Source organism: Macadamia integrifolia, chromosome 9, assembly GCF_013358625.1.
Source record: "Macadamia integrifolia cultivar HAES 741 chromosome 9, SCU_Mint_v3, whole genome shotgun sequence".
Taxonomy (NCBI): domain Eukaryota; kingdom Viridiplantae; phylum Streptophyta; class Magnoliopsida; order Proteales; family Proteaceae; genus Macadamia; species Macadamia integrifolia.
The window spans coordinates 38,102,124-38,120,420 of record NC_056565.1 but is presented as its reverse complement, the minus strand read 5'-3'; the positions used below and the strand labels follow the sequence as shown (position 1 = coordinate 38,120,420).

Sequence of the window (18,297 nt, the reverse complement as noted above, 5' to 3'; positions counted from 1 at the left end):
TAGATGATGTAGGCTGCACAATAGGGGGTTTAACCATAGGTGTCTTTCTAGAACAGATAGTTGTAGTTATCTCAGTCATCATATCCCTATGTTGTTGTTGGACTTCCCTTTGTTGTTACTAAAGGCTTTGCTGGATGCCTAGTATCACATTAGTAACCATGGCAACCACATCCTGAGTTGTCATCACAGGTGGTGCAGGAGGTGACATATGTGATGCAGTTGTTATCTCATCTTCACCCTCATGTTCAAATTCATGTGAAGGGTTAGGATTTGCCCTCATAATCGATCATGCTTTCGCAATTGTGAGTTATCTTGGGGTAGGTACACTTTTGCATTTAGGAAATTTCTTGTGAAATGAACGGATCGATTAATTTTTTAAATGATTAATGCATCCCATATGACCACAAAACATGCATGTAACAATGTCACACCCTGCCCTCCATATGGCACAGGCATAAGGCACTGAAATTTCCAATTTAGTCAGCCAACCAACACCCAGGATCCTGATGTAGGTAATAACCAAACCCACACTAACTCAATTGTAAAATTAGAGTATATGTAAAATTCCATAAAGACCATAATGTACATGTGGTGATCAGCTACAATGATAACTTTATAATATTACAGGCCCATTAATAATTCTCCACAGGTTACAACAAAATTCATAATACCATTTACACTTAATTTACAATATACAGCACAAAGTACTAAAGTCCTGGTCTATAATCACTCCCTGTCCACGACTTCATCTGCAACCAATCTCCTGATCTTCTTTGGTTCAACTTCAAAACCTATGGAGGAGTGAGGATTGGAGGGTGAGCACGGGTATGCTCAATGAGGGGCGGGGGCAAACAAGTACACAAGCATGCAGAAATTATAAATAATAAATAATAAATAATGCAGGCATCTCATTTCATGTCTACAATCACATAAGCATACAAGAATCAGAATCATAAATAATCTCAACATACTGCATCTCAATTTTCATATCATCAACTCATGTATCACACCACATTTCCAATTCATAACAATCAACTCATAATGCAGCATCCACATAGTTCATTTATTAATCTGATTCCATTCTAATTACTAAGTCTCATCATATGGGTTAAGTGCTATAAGCAACATAGGTGGCATTCCCTACCCTATACGTTGGGCCCTCAGGAATACAAGTTCGTTGTATGCAGGAGCCAGCTAGTCCTAGTCAAAGCCTCGGTCCCCCGGCTAACCCTTAAATAGTAACCCAGACACCATGGTTCCAGTCAAAGCCTCGGTCCCCCATATGTTTGACAGCTATGCATATGCTACACCATACCATGTTGTGCCCTCTCAGGATACAGTACGTCATATTAAAGCGTAGTAGTCCTACACGACATACCACCGAGTGGGATTAGCTAATACTTGACCCCCTATTGGCAAGGGATTATAGCACTAGGGTTGTGTGCCTAACCATATGCAAACTACATGCAAGAGTCATCCAATATGTATTTGTGACTATAGCTGTAAGGCTGACCTCAGAGCCCACGGTACCAGAAACGCATCTCGGCCACATCGTGCCATAGACTGTCAATATTACATCCACTTCCACAAACACACACACACACACATGTGGTTCTAGTAATAAGACTGACCTCTGAGCCCATTGTACCGAAAACACACCTCGGCCATACCATGCCATAGACCGTCAATATTACACCCAAGATCACATCCACATTCACAGTATACATCCATAACTCATTATATCTCTCATTCGGTAGCACATGTTTCCACAAATCAGATTTTACACACACCATCCAACACACATGCATTACCACAATAAATACAGTAAGAAGAGTAAATTGCAAGCAAGTAACTTAAAGCATAATAGAATATAATAATACACAACAAAATATAGCAAGGCACATAAAACACAACAAAACATAAAAGACCCCTCACTTGAGATTTCATATCTGAAATCCATCACCAGTGTCCTAGCTTCTCGGATCCTCAACAAATGTGATCATAACATTCCTAATCAACAAGGTACATATACATATGGGTTAATCATTAATGTAATTATCCCTAAAATAATTTCCTTAAATTCATTAAAGCCTTTGTTCACGTTCAGCCATAATTGAATTCTTCCTATTCAGCTAAGTCGGCATTCTATCCAACCTAGGCAGCCATTTGGCTCATCTTTGGGTTATTGGGATGATCCTAAAAGTTCCCAACTTCTATCCAACTCCTTGGATATGCTAAGATGGTTTTTATCCCCCAAAATCACTTGCATCGGTGTAATAGGGGTAAATTGGTCATTTTCCTCCTATAGTTTCTCTCTCTTCTTTGCTACCTTTTCTTCTCTTTGACCAAGTCAAACTTCATGGCTATAACTTGTTCTTAATATTTTAATTAACTTGGAACACTTTTGGTCAGGTTTGATCAATTACAAACCAAAGAACTCAAGAATTCCATTCTGTCAAGCTTGCAAGCCTGTCGGCCTAGAACTCTCCAGCCCTTTGGACTTGCAGAATTGATTTTTCTGTAGTTTCTGGAGGCCAATCTATTTATTTTAACAAATTCCACTTTTGAAAACATGCTTATACTGTCTATTTATATCAAATAAAACTATTTTACTACCAAATTGAATTCCTATACTTCATACAACAACAATCGATAAACTTATCTCAACTAAATGGGGTCTGCTACATAGATCCAATGCTAGAAAATAGAAAGTAAAAAGTATAAAAGATAAGTTAAAAAGAGAGAAAGCACGGGGATAAGTTAAGAGGGTATCGTAGAAAAAAGATACGCATCATAGAAACACCCCTTATAGGGGGTCAGCAACACGGGTTCTTGCCCTCCACAAAACTCTATCCGAAGTTATACTAGGATCGAACCCTACTAATTGCATATCATTTCAAACCACTTCGTTAATAGTCATCTTAGGCCTGCCCTTACCTTTTCTAGCTTCTTCCCAACAAATCTAGTCACTCTTCCATACTGGGGCCTCTATAGGTCCTCGTTGGACATGGCTACACCACCTCAATCGGCTCTCGTGGAGTTTGTCTTAGTTCGGTGCAACCCCCACCTCATTTTTAATATTCTCATTCTGTATGCTATATATCCTAGTCTTCCCACACATACCTCTCAACATTCTCATTTCTGCTACCCTCAGTTTGTTCACATTACTCTTCTTAGCTACCCAACATTCTGCTCCATACATTATAGCCGGTCATATAACTGTCCTGTAAAATTTTTCCTTGAGGTTAATAGTATTCTTTTATCATATAACACTCCTGACGCACCTCTCCACTTCATCCACCCCACTTTAATCCTATGAAAAACATCATCCTCTATATCCCCCTCTTTGTCAATGATAGACCCCAAGTATTTAAAACAGTCCCTCCGAGGTAGTTCTTGTTCCCCAAGCTTCACCACGCCCTCCCCTCCTCTAGATTGACTAAAGGGGCACATTATATACTCTGTCTTCATTCTGCTTAACATAAAACCTCTTAATTCCAAGTTTGATCTCTATAGCTTCAGTTTAGTATTAATCCCCTCCACGGTTTCATCTATCAGCACAATGTCATCAGGAAATAGCATATACCATGGAACTGGGGTCTTATATGTGCTTGGTTTGGTCATCCATAATGAGTGCAAACAGATAAGGACTTAGAGTAGATCCTTGGTGTAACCCAATTGTGATCGGGAATTCGTTACATTGCCCCTCTGTCATTTTGACACTCGTTACTGCTCCCTCGTACATGTCCTTAATTATATCTACATATTTAGTCGGATCCCTCTTCTCAAGGATATGCCAAATTAGCTCTCTCGGAACTCTATTGTATGCTTTCTCTAGTTCAATAAAGACCATATGTAGGTCCTTTTTCTAGGCTTTAAAAACTTCCATAAGCCTCCTTAGGAGGTAAATAACTTCTATTGTTGATCTCCCTTGTATAGAACCGAATTGGTTCTCTGATACCTTTGTTTTCTCTCTTAGGTAGGCTTCAATAAACTTTTCCATAGTTTTATAGTGTGGCTCATAAGTTTTATGCCTCTATAGTTATTGCAGTCTTGAATGTCTCCTTTGTTCTTATAAATTGGAACCACAATGCTTCTCCTCCATTCATCCGGCATAGATTTTGTACTCAAGATCTTGTTAAATAGCTTGGTCAACCAAGTCACCCCACATCCTCCCAAGCTCTTCCAAACTTCAATGGGATCTCATCCGGACCCATCATTCGCCCTATATTCATCCTTCACATGGCATCTCTAACCTTAATTTCGTCGAGTTACAGTAAATGCCCATTATAGTCTTCCAAACTTCGATAGGTGTCATGTCTACCTCCCTCTACAACGGGGTTCACCTTATCAGTCATAATACCTCCATTAAGTAGGTTGCAAAAGTAATCACCCCATCTCTTCATAATGTCCTCATTCTGTACCAGCACTCTACCTTCCTAGCTTTTGATGCATATAACCTGGTCCAAGTCTCTGCTCATTCTTTCTCTTATTTTAGCTATCCTATAGATCTCTTTTTCTCCTTCCCTTATATTAAGGTTCTCATATAGATCATTATACTTCTTTGCCCTCGCTTTCCCCACAATTCTCCTAGGCTCATTCCTCGATGTGTGGTATCTTGTTCTATCCTCATTTTCATTAGTCCTCTGCCAATTCTTCAAACAATAATTTTTTGTCTTAATGGCGGCTTGGACCTCGTTGTTCCACCACCAAGTCTCTCTAGGGGTACACCACCCATCCTTAGTCAATCCTAGGACCTCTTTAGCCACCTCCTTAATGATAGCTATCATTGCAGTCCACATCTTATTAGTATTCCCCACATAGTCCCACGTGCCTCATTCGATCACTTTATCAGTAAATGATTTTAGGGGGGCTCTATGTAGTTGTCCCCAATTTATTTTCGGGCATATATGTATCTTCTTCTTGTGTTGCCTCATACTAAACTACATATCCATGAACAACTGTCAATGTTGTGTCGTTAGACACTCTCCCGGTATAACCTTACAATCTTTACAAAGCATTCTATTGGGTCTTTTAATCATAAAGAAATCAATTTGGCTTGCATGCAGTCCGCTCTTATAAGTAACTAAATGTGTTTCTTTTTTCTCAAAAAATGTATTTGCAATACAGAGGTCATATGCTATCAAAAAGTCCAACACAGAGGTCCCCTCCGTGTTCCTCTCCCCAACTTTGTATCCTCCATACACCTCTTCATAGCCTATATGGTCCTTACCCACATGGCCATTAAGGTCCCCACCAATACTAACTTTCTCCCCCTGATCAAGGCCCTACATCATTTCATCCATGTGCTCCCAGAATTGTACTTTAACCCTGTCATTAAGCCCTGCTTGGGGCGCATAAATGCAAACTATGTTAACAATCTCTTCACCAAGCACCAATTTAATGGTGATGATCTGATCTCCAAGTCTCTTAACATCCACAACGTTATCTTTAAGGCCTTTGTCAACTACTATGCCCACTCCCCCTCTCCCACTTTCATTTCCCATGTACCATAGCTTGAAGTCATCAAACCCTTTAGCTTTACTACCTTTCCATCTCGTTTCTTGAATACATGTAACATTAATCCTTCTTTTCCGCATAACATCAATCAACTCCATACTCTTACTCGTCAAAGATCCAATGTTCCATATTGTAAATCTAAATCTATGCATATCCACAAGATTAGGCCCACAAGACATGCAATAGAATTAAGTGGTTAAAAGAGGTGTATTAAAATAGAGATAGGATCCGTGCAAGAGTGATTGGCTGTGTATAAATAGATACGATGTCGGTTGCCTACCTAACGCACCAGTAGTAGAGATGCAAATATAGATATATTTAGATACTAGAATGATTAGTACTAAAAAGCAAATATGCAACCAGTCAACATAATATGGCAGCAAAACATATATGATACTACCCACCTACAGCATAGTATGCACACACCAAGACACAAAGACACAAATAGAGTAGTCAAAAGGAGCTATAAGTTCAAACTTCCCAGGGTTAAGAAAATAAAAATAGTCCAAAATAAAATAAAGAGGTTAAAGAGGTTAAGAGATGTCCCTTACTATTCCAGGCACCCCAAACCAATCAGTGCCTCGCCTAAACCCATATATAATGTAATAGCCAACGACAGCAGTAGGGACAATGTGAAGCCCAAAATTTTTTTTTTTTTAGGGGGAGCAGGTGTTCGAGGCTGCAATGGAAGGTATCAGTGGGTGTAGGAAAAAGGGGGAAGATCGGCACGAGGTGAGCTAAAGGTGTAGTAGAGAGGGGGGATCAGCTGGAAGGGAGCTATAGGCAGAGTAGAGGGATAGAATCGGCACACTGGGAGAAACGTGGAGGTTTACTGGGGTGGCAGTATAGTAGAAGGCGGGTTCTGTTGAAGAGGGAGGGGGCTAGGAAGGGGGGAATTGATGGAGGGAGAGGTCTGCTGATGTTACAATTATAGAGGTTCAAGCTCTGGCGATCAGAAGTTCAGGTAGCCGTTTGCCGGGAAGAATTGTTGGGATCCAAGATAGATCTGCCGGGAAGAATTGTTGGGATCCCTATATTCCAATACTTCATATTAACTTCAAAATCCCTTACTTAACCCAGATTTTGCTTCTCAGAGAAGAAAATTAGGCATTTCTATTCCAAGTGAAACTAACACTATGCATACCAATTTCCCACCTTGCATGAGTGTTTCCCACCTTCAATTTCATGTTACTTTCCTGAATTTGGAAAAAACCCTATAGATTTGGGTTTCTTAAAACAGTAATTTGGGGAATCGGTTCTCATTTTTGGGTCTAAATTTAGGAAATCCAACTATGGAGAGCTAATCTAACTTCCACAAGCAATTTCCCACCATAGATTTCATCTTTACCATGTCCTTATACTAACCGATTGTTACCCTAGCTAAAATTTACAAGTTAGAGTTCAGATTTCTAACCTTTGTACTCTCTTGTTGCAAGCAGCTCAGTCGGCCATCCTTTTCTCCAATTCTTCAGCTGAACAAGACCAAGGCAGCACCTTATTGAAGTGGAGAGTACATAACACTTGCATGCACTCTCATTCAGCTACATCCATGGCTGAACATCAATAGCTGTAGTTGTGTACAGCAACAGGAAGGCTGTTGCACAACTCCTTTCTCTCTTCTTCTTCTTCTTTCTCATTTTCCTCTCCTTTTCCACCTTACGCATTTCATTTCTGTTCACAACAATGAGAAGAGAGGAAATAACACTCTTTCTTCTCGTTTTATAGGCTAATGAATTAGGGTGTGTTTGGTTGGGTAGTTTTCACAAAGATCCCATTTTTCCTCCTAGTCATTTAAAATTTAATAACTTAAAATAGAAAATGCATTTTGATATAATCTCAACTAAATAAGCACTTCCAAAAACTTCCCTACTCATGGTAAAAAGTGGGTGAAAAATCCCTTTCAATTAGTGGGGCCCACAGAGAAAAATTGTAAATTCTGGGCATTTTGTCCCCACAACAGGTAGGCTTGTTTGCCAGAACCTTCTCCAACCAGATCTGCCTTCTCTAGCCTGTTGCTATCCATCTTCTACCAAAAGTTTACCCACCTTATGTGAAACCTTTTTTATCATTATGGGCAGTCCTAAGCCCCCTTCAAGACCTTCATTTAAATTCCCAATTCATTTTCTTTCACCTACTCCATTCATTTATTATTTATTTCCACCAAATACCCTTTTTTCATAAAATTTCATCTCTAGGACTGGGGGGTTATGAAATCATGGTGTTACAATGCAACTTAATATAAAATTAATGGTAGATGGGAGTCTTCTACTTAATCCACTGGTAGATGACACTAACCGACACCAATCTAATTCTCATACCCTAACTTGTAATATAGTTATACTTATGTAATTCTATTTGTTCTTATCTTGTTACATTTTTATTTATCCAACTTCATCTATGAGTTATGCTCTTTAGATTATTTTAAGTCAACGGCTTTTGCATCTAGACTAGTCTCCTATGGTGTGTACTAAAAGTTATGTAATTATCTTGATTATTTTTAAATTTAATCATAATCATCACAAGTGTATCCTAAGATCTTGTGCATTTGTGGACTAAAGTAGAACATCACGCTCTGATACCATTCTGTCACGCTCTGATACCATTCTGTCACACTCTGCCTCCCATAGGCCATATGTGGCACTGTACACCATATCCAATCAACCTAAATCTTACAGGATCACAGATGCAGTACCTTAATTCCACAAAAGCCACCAAGATCCTAACTACAAATCAGAGTATGCTAATAAAATCATATAAATACTATTGAAGATTTTCTAAAGTGACAAATTACAATATATATGACTCATTTATGAAAACATCCAAAAATTATAATATTACTTACTAAATAATTCATAAATATTTACATAAAAAGGAATAGCTGAGATAACAGAGGTGCCAGTGTCTCATAGATACAAACCTCACAACCGCTGCTGAAATCCAATCCTACCTCAGCATTGGTTCCACCATCTAAAAACATAAATCCATGAGGGGTGAGCTTCACAAGCCTAGTGAGGGGTGTGTATGCAAGCACACGCAAACAATGATGCAATTCATATTCAATCAAATTATATGATGCTAATGATCCAATTTTAGCACACAATACCTAGCAAACAATTATTAAGTCCAAGATAAGGTATCAGTGCTACTGTGAGGGGGGTCGTGGGGAACACACACCTCGGTGGGCCACCACACCACCATGTCCTCGCTCAAAGACACTTGAGGGGCCTAATTCGTGGGGCTATCCTCCTCGGGTATCTACTAGAAATAATAATAATAAACATTTGGAGTCGTTGCCTAGGGTTAGGGCCTAGGACTCGGGATGTGGGCCCGATCCATTAGATCGGACCTAAGGTTGGCTTGGTCTGGTCTAGAGATTAGGGTAAGTGCCATGTTATGAAGTTGGGAAGGTGTTAGGAGCCCACTTCACTCGGTTGAACTGGTCTTCCTGTTAGATGCTAGTTTTCGAATATTCTCCTTTTTATGTCCTAAACCACATGCATGACTATACTACTAATATACAATACTGTACACATGTTGTATTTAATATAGGGTCTGCATTATGGCTACTTTGTTGAGGAATTATACCTGACCTTGACCCCGTTCCGGGGTCCAGAGGGGAAAAACCCTGGCTAATGCTTCAATGGCTCTGGTGAGGATCCCAGGCTCAGACGAGACTGACCTCGGCTACTTGTTTCTCTCCTTTGGGGAATCTAGGCCTCTAACGGCTCTTTAGGCTTCAATGTGCTCCTCGAGGGAGGACGTGGAGGAATTCCCTCACCCCACTCTTCCCTACTTTCTTCTCCCTTTTCTCTCTCTTTTCTCTCTTTTCTCTTTTTTTCTCCCCTTTTCTCATTCAATTATCTCTCTCTTCTTATACTTTGGGCGTGTTGGCCATGTCCTTTATGGTGGAGAGGAAGACACTATTTATAAGTGTCAACCCCTCCCTCTTACGGGTCTCTCAAAAATTCCCACGGGCCTGTCATCCAAAAATGGAAGGTTCCTATGGGCCCGACAGATTTTCTTTCCAAAAAATTAATTTTTCACTTTTTAAAGGCACAAATCTTACCTTTTTTATTTGAAATTGGCGGGTCCATCAAAATATTGGCGGACCCGTCCCAAAAACTTCCTACAAGTATTTTTAGTAAAGAAAAATCTTTTTTTTTTCTTAATTTTTTTACGTTATTTTCTTTCCTTTTTTGGTAGGGAACTGGCGGGCTTTTGGGGGAGTTGGTGGGCCCATGGACATCTAGGCAGGCCCGTGGGTGTGTCCTACTGGCTCACAAAAAAAATGGTGGGTCCAAGAGAAATCGAGTATGAATCGGGTCTATGGATTCCCGTTTTGACTTCTAGGAGATCTAATGGTCCGATTTTTGCATGGATATATCATCGGAATCGTCTTTCCAAGCACTATCCATTGGTGTGGGTTTTGAGCTCCTGATTCGCTTGTAAAAATTAAAAACAACAAAGAGGGGACTTATGTCCTTTTGCCAGCTAGGGGTTTTTTTCAGTAATCCTTATTCTTGTGTTCCCGCTCCATTGAAGAGTAATTAGAATCAATTCATTAATATATAACATGCTAGTATCAGGTACCATAAGATCAGGTCCAAGATTGGCCTAAGGTCGGATTAGGGTTTCAAGATGTATTAAGGGTTTAAGCTGATTCAAGCCACTTCGTTCCAGATTGGATTAGGGTTTAGGGTTGATTCTCGAGTCAGTGACATTACCTGGATCGTCGCCAAAGGCCTAGATTCCCTTCGTATGTGAAGCACGAACCTCGATCGTTCCTTGTATGTCACTGTCAGGGGGTGACAAAATTAGGTGTCTACATAATACCCCTCTTTAGCCGAGGCTTGTGCAAAGGCTGAAGGGCAAAGAAAAGATCTCCCCAAATTTTGTCACCATGAGCATGTACTGCCACCATCGTGCTCAATGATGGCAGAGGTGCAAACGCACAAACGAGCGGATAATTCATCAGTAAACTTCGCAATCGTTTAAATCATCGATTAAGCTAGAAATTAATATAATCGTATCTAGGAAATTTAAATTGAGGGGTCATAAACTTACCTATGCTGCAGCATGAAATTTCTTGATTTGATTAGCCAAGATGTTAGCAAGTAATAATTCAACTTACAACAGTCTGTCCTGTGGTATTCTGATTTATTCAAACCGGTACACCAAATAAGCCAAAAAGGGTATATGGGCCATCCAATGGCATCCCGATTCAATCAAACAGGTAAACCAAACGAGCCAAAAAGGAATCTAGGCCATCCAATGGCATCCCGATTCAACCAAATTGTAAACCAAACAAGCCAAAAGGTATCTGGGTTATCCAATGGCATCCCAATTCAATCGAACCGGTAAACCAAACGAGCCAAAAGGTATCTGGGCCATCCAATGGCATCCCAATTCAATCAAACCAGTAAACCAATAGAGCCAAAAAAGGTAATTGGGCCATCTAATGGCATCCCGATTCAATCAAACCGGTAAACAAAAAAATCCAAAAGGTGATCAAACTGTGTATTACGATTGCCAATAGTCAAACAACATTCATGATTTACATGAAGAGTCTTGCATGCCCAATACTTGAGTGAAGGAACTCTTTTTTTGTTGTTTTCCCACATTTTTTATTATTTTTATTATTTTCCTTGTTCATCATGGTAGACACACTGGAAAGATTTTTTTTTGGAGCCTACGGGTCCGTGAACACTCACGGGCCTGTGAGTCATCTCGCAGATCCGTGGGCCTCCCCACAATCCTGGGAAAAAGTGTGGCCCCCTATAAATAGCGAGGCCCTCCTCTGATTTTTTACTTCATTTTCTTGTCGTTTTGCTCCACGTGTGACATGGTACTCTCTTCTCTCTCTTCCGTGCTTTCACTTTTTTACAAAAAAACTGGTGATGGGGTCATGTAAGCGGACATGTGGTGGGAGAGCTATCAGTAGGTTGGTCGAATCATCATCCCAGAATGATGCCGCAGTATGGTATCTCGGGTCAACATTGAAGGAGACCAAAGACCATATCTGCAACTCTGCTTGGGGAGAGTGGTTAAGCAATTATTATTTTATCACCATTTTTTTTATTAGCACCTTTTTTATTTTTTTTATATGCCATGCATGTATGCTTTTAGAATGTTTCACATGTAAATTCCCATGACATGTATGCTTATTGTTTGAGATTTAAAAGTAACCGCAAGCGTAAGAATAAGTGAAGCTAACGGGTCGAACACAAGGAGGCAGCCACTTATTTTTGTTTTTTTTAGTAATGCGAAAGTATATCGGTTGATTGATTGTGATATAATTCTAACTACCATCCTAACACAAATGCATCCAGAAACGTCCTAACCAACACATCTAGGGAAATTGGAATTGAAATTACGATAAAAATTGAATGACCTAACCATTCACATCTAACCCTAACCATTCATCATTAAGGAATTTAAATACTCAAACCACACAACTAAAAAGCAAATACTAAAAGTTCAAGTGTTGAAATGTAAATAAAAGTCCAAATAAAGGGGACAAAGCCAGAGAGAGGCACACAAGTAGGTTTCTCTACTTAGTCAAAGGGATGCACAATAAATAATATGAGCTTCCCTACTTGACCAGAGAGTTACTCTTACAAGGGCTGCTCTACTTAGCTTTAGAGAAAATGATGCAATATATATAATAAAAGTAAAAGGATGGTTCCATGGCTAAAGCCAACACATGCATCTAGCCAAGGACCTTGGAGGAAAGGGAAAACATCAAAGTAAAACAGAAAATTAAAATCCTAAATTAAGAATGAATAGGTAGCAAGAAGAGGGAATGAGAAGGGGTGAGAAGACTTATGTAGAAGCCTACTTACCTAAATTAAAACTTCAATGCTTGAATTAAACTTCATTGATAACTTGATTGATTTGAGATACTACCAGTCTTAAAAACCAGATCTGGACTAAACCAAATATAAAATTGCTAAGCCTGGAGAAGACAAATTTTAAAGCAAAACTTGAACTTGAACAAAGATGTTCCAAAGCTTTGATCTTGTCACCTAGATCTAAGCCTTGAACTAGAGAATTAAAATTATTACAAATTGAATAACTTGAATAATATAAACCATAACAATAAAAGACATTGCATTCATTAAATAAAAACCAATTACAAAGTGTTTGAAGCAAAAACTAAAAACTAGAACTAGAGCTAAAGAGAAAGCATAAAATTAAAGAAGAAAAGAGAACAAGAGAAGAATAAGAGGACAAGAGAACCAAAGGGAGAATGCCCTCTCCCCTTTGGTCGATCTCTATTTTATAGGGAATAAGGGAGAGGAGAGAAGACAGAGTGAAAGTAGGAAAAGAAAAGGAGAACGAATTGGGTTTCCTAATTTAGGGGATTTTCTTGAGATATTTGTTAATGAGGTGGAAAATAGGAAAGAAAAGAGAAAATAGGGGGAAAAAAGGAGAACACCCAAGGGTGGATCCCTTGGGAGATTTTGTGAGGTAGAGGGGAGAGAATGGAGAAAAAATAGGAAAGATTCTTATTTCCTTGTCTTCTTTTTTTTTTTTTTTTTCCTATTTTTTCACTTTATTTTCTCTCTTCTTCAAACTTGAGCATAAACCCCCCCCTTGGACAATTTTTCTTGCTTTGCTTTGACCAATCTTCTAATTTAATGGAAAATCTCGTCCACGCCCTTGGTGCTTTAAGTAGGTGGAAAATAGGAGACAGAAAATCTTCATAAAATTTCTATAAAGAGAGAAACGCCCAAAGTGGAGGAGAGAGAGTGTTCAACGCCCCATGTGGGTTCCACCTACTTTGTTGGCATCTGGAATATTCTCTTGTACCCCTAGGAAATCTGCAGAAGGGCTGGCCTGCGTCTCGGTTCAGTTCTAGTCCATTATTCTTTTTCTAGCCCAAAAAGAATAATCACGTGTATGGGTGTCTAAACGAATGTGTACTTTTAATACAACACGTCCATCTTGCTTAGAATTTCGTCCTCTTCGCAGGCATGGAAAGAAATGGGACCTTTTTATGTGTAAAATTGGAGATATGGCACCCAACAATCCTTAAGGCCTTTAAAATATAAAACCTACAAAAAGAGAGTAAAACCCAAGGTAGCTCCATTCTAAATATTTAAAAATGCATAATTTACTACCTACGATTTCACACATAAATGTGCTCATCAGAATTCCCCCACACTTAGGCTTTGCTAGTCCTCAAGCAAAGCAAAAAGAATAAAAGGTAAACAATAAAAAACCTAACTCACTTTCGTAAGAATCACAGTTGCACTTAGCATTTGCAAGAAGCCTTTAAACCACTTAGTCACCCCTAGTGGACGAGTTGTGTCTCATGGGTGTTTGGAGTGAATATACACTCAAAATTCAAAAAAAAAAAAAATTCTACCCTTGGCTAAAGGTAAGGGCCATACCGATCCAAAGCAAAGATAATTCCTCTTACACTTGATCTAGGTACCCCCACACTTGAATTTTTATTACCTCACATCAATTTCAAGCACAAGCATGTTTCTTAATTTGGAACTCACCTTGTCTCTTCCAAAACATTCTTATCTTAAGAAAAGACCACTTGTGAAGTAATAGGGAATCAAGGACTAAGGTGTGGAGTGTTTTTTACCAAACATGTTACTAAGGCATTGATGAAATTTGCACATACTTTTCTACTGTGTTGTTTTCTTTCTCTCTCTCTTTTTTCTTTTTTTATAATAATAAACGCTATCTTACTCCACTACTATTGGCCTAAATGACATGGTGAAGCAAACACCAGACACCCAAGTTACTATGTAGCTTCATTTTTTACATATGCCCACATAGACGGTGATGCCAGAGTTCTTTCAGAAATTTCTTCCCTAAGAGTTTCGATCAAGACACCGTGCTTCCTGAGGCACAATGCCCTGTCTAGTTCTAGGAAAATCAACTCTTACTTTTCATTTATATCACAGAGGCACAATGCCCTGTCTAGTTCTAAGGAAACCAACTCTTACTTTTCATATATATCACTTTCCACACTTCATTTAAAATTGTGTGTTTGTCAACTCATGCCAATCTAAAAAGAAAGTCTCAACTCCGAATTAAGAGTACAGGGAACCCACATAATTATATATGGTCCAACACCGTAAAATAAGGGTTTCTTATTTTTCAAAAGAGAGTCCCATCTTAAGACTTAAGCTTGTTTTTTCTTTTCTCAACAAAGTTTTTATGGTTCAATTGGGTACCTTAATCAAAACTCTTACTTTTATACACCAAGCAACTGAATGTATGATCATTAGACAAAAGCCAAAGTAGGACTTCATCCTTAGCAAGCTCAAAAACAAAAAGAAAACCAAACACAAACAAAGGGAAAAAGAAAATAAAAAAAAAAAATTGGTTTCCCTCCCCCACACTTAAGTCATGCAATGTCCTCAATGCATGGAAAGAATTAAAAGCGAAGACAATGCAAGGGGGTGATACCTGGGTAAAAGTCATTCATTTGTGTAAAGAGGTTTATGGAGATCCATGACCTCTTTCAGAGCAGAAGATGACAATTTAATGAAGGGCTTCAACTGTTGACCATTGACCTTGAAAATTGCACCTGTGCTAAGGTTCAACACCTCAACAACACCATGAGAAAAAATAGTATGCACAATATAAGGACCATCCCAACGGGATCAACTTGTCTGGAAAAATATGCAACCTAGAATTGTAAAGCAAAACCTTATCACCAGGTGTGAAAGACTTCCTAAGGATTTGTCTATTATGAAAAGCCTTGGTTTTTGCTTTATAAATCCTAGCATTGTCATAGGCATCATTGCGAAGCTCCTACAACTCAGCTAAAGTCCGCTTTGAGTACCAGCAGTAGGCCGATCAAAATTCAGCGTCTTTATAGCCCAAAAGGATCTATGCTCTAACTCAATTGAAAGATGGCATGCCTTCCCATACACATGGTGGTAAGGAGATTGTCCAAGATTAGTCTTCAATGCAGTTCTGTGAGACCACAAGGCATCCACAAGTCTAAGAGACCAATCCTTGCGATTAGGGTTGACAGTCTTTTCCAAAATTTACTTAATCTGCCTATTAGATACCTCAACCTGGCCACTGGTTTGAAGATGATAGGGTATAGCCAGCTTATTGGTGATGCCATATATCTTCATAAGGGCCTCAAATAATCTATTGTAAAAATGCTTGCCCTTGTCAAAAATGTAATAAATGATCCCATTATCCATAGACTTTAGAATTTCTTTTTGAATGGCTTCCTTCATCAGTGGGTTAGCTCTTCTCTGGGGTTCTGTTAAAGATTTGGACCCGTCAATAAGGTGAATATAATGTTGAACAATAGAAGGGCTAATTACTTTGAAGTTAGCCATGGTCCATCCTATGGCTTCCTTATTTTCCTTTAGAAGCTCGATCAACTTCTCTTCCTGACTTGAAGTCAAATCAGAAGCAATGATGACTGGAAGAGTCTGATCCTTACCTAAGAAAGCATACATTAGATTGGAGGGCAACTCCTTCAACTCAAGCTTAGGGTGTTCAACCATGGAAGGCTTAGGCATTAAGGTAGATAAGGGTCCAATGGGCTCTACAGGTAGTTGGAGACTCCAAACCTTAGATATAATTCCATCATCAAATTTACCCAATTGTTCCATACACTCTTGAAATTCAGAATCAAAATCAATATCAAAATAAGACTTAATGTAATCTGGAATTTCTTGGAGCATATGAACTTTCTCCTCATGGGGATTTGGTTGCTTACCCAACCTAAAGACATTAAAATCTATAGAAGTGTTGTCAAAAGAAAGTTTCATGGTACCGTTCCTACAATTGATTATGGCATTACTGGTGGCAAGGAACGGTCTACCAAGAATGATTGGGATCTGGTGCCGAATGTTGGCAACTGGTTGGATGTCTAAAACAATGAAATAAATAGGGAATAAAAATTCTCCTACCTTAAGTAAGACATCCTCAACCATCCCTTTAAGAATCTTAACAGACCCATCTGCCAACTGAAGAGTAGTTCCAGTGGCTTTCAGTTCTCCCAATCCTAGTTGCTTATACACATGGTAAGGAAAAAGATTCACACTTGTGCCAAGGTCAAGTAAGGAATGCTCAATGTAGGTGTTGCCTATGACACAAGCTATGGTAGGGCTCCCTGGATCCTTATACTTGGCGACTATAGGTTGAGTAAGTATGGAACTAATGGTGCCTGCCAAGATTGCCTTTTTGGGCATACTCATGATACGTTTGTGAATACACAAATCTTTCAAGACCTTTGTATAGGCGGGGATTTGGGATATGGCACCCAAAAGAGGGATGTTCATTTTTTCCTTTTTGAAGACTTCTAAAATCTTATCCATGGAAGCAGTCTTCTTTTTGTTTACCAAGCGATTAGGAAAGGGGACAAGGGGAACATAAGGACTATTAGGGATCCACTCTTTTTCAGAAGAATCATGTTTGGTATCCTCAATCAAATCATCTTTAGTTGCTTTAGATTCATCAGACGAACCGGGAAAAAGAGGCACACTTGTGTCCTCAACAGAAGGAGAGTTAATAGGAGTTATAGATGGGAAAGATTTAGGAACACTTTGTTGGTACTCTCGACCACTCCTAAGGGCATAAACAACATTACATTGGTTGGAGGGCCCTTGTTGGGTCTGACCTTGTACTACATTGAGTGGTGCATTAGTGGTTGTTTGTGAACTAATAGGCTGATGCCTAGGGTTAGGCTCTGGTTGACTAGGCAATATTCCTTTCTCCCTCTCACACAAAATTAAGACAACTTTGGTGAGTTCTCTTATAAGATTTTGATGGCTTGTCATGAGGAGGGACATATTCTTTTTTAAATCACTTATTCTTCTTACCTTTCCAGTGTTGGTAAACCCACGGGGTTGCTAATAAGATGATAGGAGAGGGGGGCTAGTGAAACTAGCCTGAGGTCCTACATTTGGCCTGGGAAAAGTATTTGGGGCAAAAGACTGTTGTACAAAGGGAGGCCTTTGAGGTCCAGCTTGACCTTGATTATAGAAATTGGAAGGCCTGCTTAGTTACCCTGGTTCTAAGAGAAATTTGGGTGATCTCTCTATCCTGAATTGTAAGTGTTACTATATGGATTATTTTGATATAGGGCATTAACACTGTCATTGGAAGTGCCCCCAGAGGTGTTGGGGCATTCTTCGATAACATATCCAGGGGACTGACACCAACTGCACATCTTAACTAAATTAACTGATGATGGCTCTTTAGTGACAATAGCATCAATCCTTTTGAAAAGGCTATCCAAGTGGGCTTCCTTGGCTACTATCTCATCCACAAAATATCCTTTCCCTCCTATGGTTCTTTCACTTTCTTGGGTTGATTCCCACTCATGGGTTTTTTTAGCTAAATCAAATAAGAATTCCCATGCCTTTCCTTCATCTCTAAAGGATGTGAATCCCCCATGGCACCTAGACTCTATCATTTGTTTAGCTGGGTAATCAATACTCTTATAAATTATTTGACATAAATGTCATAATTCTAGGCCATGGTGGGGGCATTCTTGGATTAGATCCTTGAATCTCTCCATAAGTTTGGAAAAGGACTCACTAGGCTTTTGCCTAAACTGAAGGACATCACTTCAAAGCTTATTGGTCTTGTGAGTTGGGAAAAAATTCGTAAGGAAGAAAATTGTGAAGTGTTCCCATATGGTTATGGAATTTGTGGGTAACTCGTACAACCACTTCTTAGCTTGGTCTTTTAATGCAAAAGTGATATACCTAAGCTTAATAGCATCATCAGAAAGCTATTGGATCTTAATTAAGACACATAACTCTTTAAATTCCCTTA

General features: G+C 39.1%; 1 long non-coding RNA gene and 1 other non-coding gene across 2 annotated transcripts; one reads left to right on the top strand and one right to left on the bottom strand.

Moving 5' to 3' along the window:
- Positions 1-539: 539 nt before the first annotated feature.
- Positions 540-7,207, bottom strand: LOC122088497. Its single transcript, XR_006143083.1, has 2 exons — positions 6,935-7,207; positions 540-791 (listed from the first exon to the last, which is right to left on the bottom strand). It is a non-coding gene; the product is annotated as an uncharacterized LOC122088497 (long non-coding RNA).
- A 10,783-nt stretch (positions 7,208-17,990) lies between these two features.
- LOC122090308 lies at positions 17,991-18,097 on the top strand. Its single transcript, XR_006143546.1, has one exon. It is a non-coding gene; the product is annotated as a small nucleolar RNA R71 (small nucleolar RNA).
- Positions 18,098-18,297: the final 200 nt, after the last annotated feature.